Source organism: Dendronephthya gigantea, unplaced genomic scaffold (genome assembly GCF_004324835.1).
Source record: "Dendronephthya gigantea isolate DGI-Jeju-01 unplaced genomic scaffold, DenGig_1.0 000076F, whole genome shotgun sequence".
Classification (NCBI taxonomy): Eukaryota; Metazoa; Cnidaria; class Anthozoa; order Malacalcyonacea; family Nephtheidae; genus Dendronephthya; species Dendronephthya gigantea.
Genome location: NW_021163086.1, coordinates 1,117,638 through 1,120,283, shown reverse-complemented (window position 1 = coordinate 1,120,283; position 2,646 = coordinate 1,117,638). Strand labels below are relative to the sequence as shown.

The 2,646-nt window shown below is 36.6% G+C and overlaps 1 long non-coding RNA gene across 1 annotated transcript; it reads right to left on the bottom strand.

Annotated features, from left to right (window-relative positions):
• Nucleotides 1-1,722: 1,722 nt before the first annotated feature.
• On the bottom strand, nucleotides 1,723-2,381 carry LOC114531950. The gene is made up of 3 exons (XR_003687901.1): nucleotides 2,332-2,381; nucleotides 1,930-2,048; nucleotides 1,723-1,794 (listed from the first exon to the last, which is right to left on the bottom strand). It is a non-coding gene; the product is annotated as an uncharacterized LOC114531950 (long non-coding RNA).
• Between the last annotated feature and the right edge of the window lie 265 nt (nucleotides 2,382-2,646).

The window sequence follows — 2,646 nt, the reverse complement described above, 5'->3', positions numbered from 1 at the left end:
TTTTCTCATGCATGAAACCATTGTTTGACTATCTTGGAGGTGTGGCAGGCTGCATTACATTATTGAAATATTGCTTGGAATAAGAGAATTATCCAAAATGCCTAAGAAGCTCTCTCCTATATTCGCTTCTTTTTTATGAATTTGTATCTAAACAGTTCTTTTTGACCGCTAGCGTACTATAAAAGATAGATTGTCACGATTCCTTTTACATACGATAATAGCAACATTTGAGCAGTTCTTTTTGACCGCTAGTGTATATTTAGACTGGCAAGAGTGTCTTGTTTCATCAAAAACCTGATTCTTGGGCTACTATGGTATTTCTAGTATAAAGATTGAACGCATGGGATCTATAAAAGCTGTGTTGTACCCTGGGCAAACAAATCCGTCCAATTGTCTTACTCTATTGCTCTACTGCATTGTTCCCATATTTTATGAATAATGCTTTCGCATTATTTTTTTGTCGTTTCTCTTCGCGAAAGAAAATTATTGATTCCTAAAATATATTAAAAAAATATATTAAATCTTTGAACTTTCTAACAAAAACTGTCGGAACTTTAATGAGAGAGAAACAATCCTTTCAGGTTCAACTCCGAGACAAATGTCTTTGAGGGTACCCATTTGTTTGCTTCAGCCCCTCAAAAATTTTCGGACTTTAGGCTTTGAACACAGTGCAGTTGAGAAGAAATTTTGTGATTGTTTGAGAAAATTAGCTTTTCCAATTGTGTAATGATAAAAATGTGCGCACAACTCGAGTCACTCGATAGCATAGTCACTCGATCGCGAATGTCGCTGTTAATGCTATCGAGTGCTAATGTTAGACTGAAATCCAAATCACCTTAACTCGTCAATGGCGAATAACAAAATGGTGCATAATGCTGAGTAAAAACCGAGCAGAGACTGGCAATGGCGAGACATTGTGGACACAAGTGGGAGGAACTAATTTTCAGAAATATTGATATACGACACCTTAAAAGTCATGAGCAAAACAAATCACGACGAACGTGTTATTTAATTGACTATAAAAAAGGCCCCGGTTGTATCAAGCCCGTTTGCTTAAACGGTGGATAAGTCAAAATTAAATAACATTCTTACATCTCTCTTGAATGAGTCAACTTGAATATTATGCACTGAATTTATTTTAAATTTGAAGCTATTTTAAGTAAATATATGAAAAATTCACTTTTCCAGATGGATGATATCGAAACCCCCACACTCCGCTATAATTATGTACGGTTCTGAGAGGAGAGCTGGCGATAAAAACGATGAAGCAAGAAGGAGGAGTAAGCGGGATAAGGCAGAGTGAGCAGGTGCACTGGGAAGGCAGGGAAAAAGGGAGCTTGAAAAAAGTGCAGCTGGTGCAAAAAGTTACCAGGCGCCAGGCGGCAAGAGAGTCAAGTGATGGAGGGAAGAAAAAAGGCGAGAAACAAAAAGCAAAGAGAGGGTTCGCTTCCAATTTTATGTTTCTCATAACCTATCCTCGCCCAATCCGGCGTAAAAATTGGGGAATTCGTGCTGGGGAAGTTTTTCGTCCCTGTCCGCGGCATCAAAAATCATAGTCCCGCACTAGTTTAACTTAAAGAAATATAACATTAACAATAGTTTAGGAGACAAAATGTAATCAAGCGAATTTTATTTAACAGTTCCCACTAATGAAACTAGAACCACTACGATTACATTCATATCAAATTTTAATATCAAAAGAGTATAAAGAAGAGTATTTAAGGTGGTTTATCTGCAAGACAACTTTTGTTCTGTCCATTAAACGACACTTTTGCAACCACTCGTTTTATTACACTGGAAGAAATTCATAGTATGATTGATTAACTTATGATTGAGACTGAAAACGCCCAAAAATATCGTGTTCAAAATATTGATTTTCCTGACGACTAGACTTGTTACGAACGAAAGAGGCAACAAACAAATACTAACCCCCTTAAAGACAGCGTTACAAGCACATTTCTCCTCAACACAAGATGTTTCCAAACACATTTCACAATGGTAATTCAAGACACAGAAGTGGACACATTCGTTACAATCGGCTTTGAATTCTAAAGTGAAGAGATATAAAAATGCTATACTGAACATTAATTAGAGAAATGCACATGCAGGGAATACCAGCGTAGAGGGGGGGGGGCTATAGCATTTGCAGAAACAGTTCGAGCACTCTTTCTGCACAGTAGTGATCAATTAATGACACCGAAAAGGCTTAAGTATAAGAATAAATAAAACATTACATTGGTATTGGTTGCTACATTCAGCGTTATAGTACGCTAAGGTAAAGCTAAGGGATACGGTATATTTTTGAATAAAGGTAGTAAAAAAGGAACATACTCATCGCCGCTGCAAATTCGCGAAATATGGATTAATTGATGCCCTTTTCATTACTCCTAAAATTGAATTGATATCAAGTATAAACTGTTTATGTTTTGTAAAGATTTAGAATTCCCGAGATTTAATATTTCAGAACACCTTTTGCATGAGTGACGGAAAAGAGAACCACAAGACACAAAAGCCAATTCATTTTTGATAACCACCAGCTAAGATCAAAATGCGGATACGATGTCAATGCTATGTCTTTGCTCATCGAAACGATTTGTCGTGAAATAAATAGTTGTATCATGGTCCATATTTGAGAATTCTCCTGAA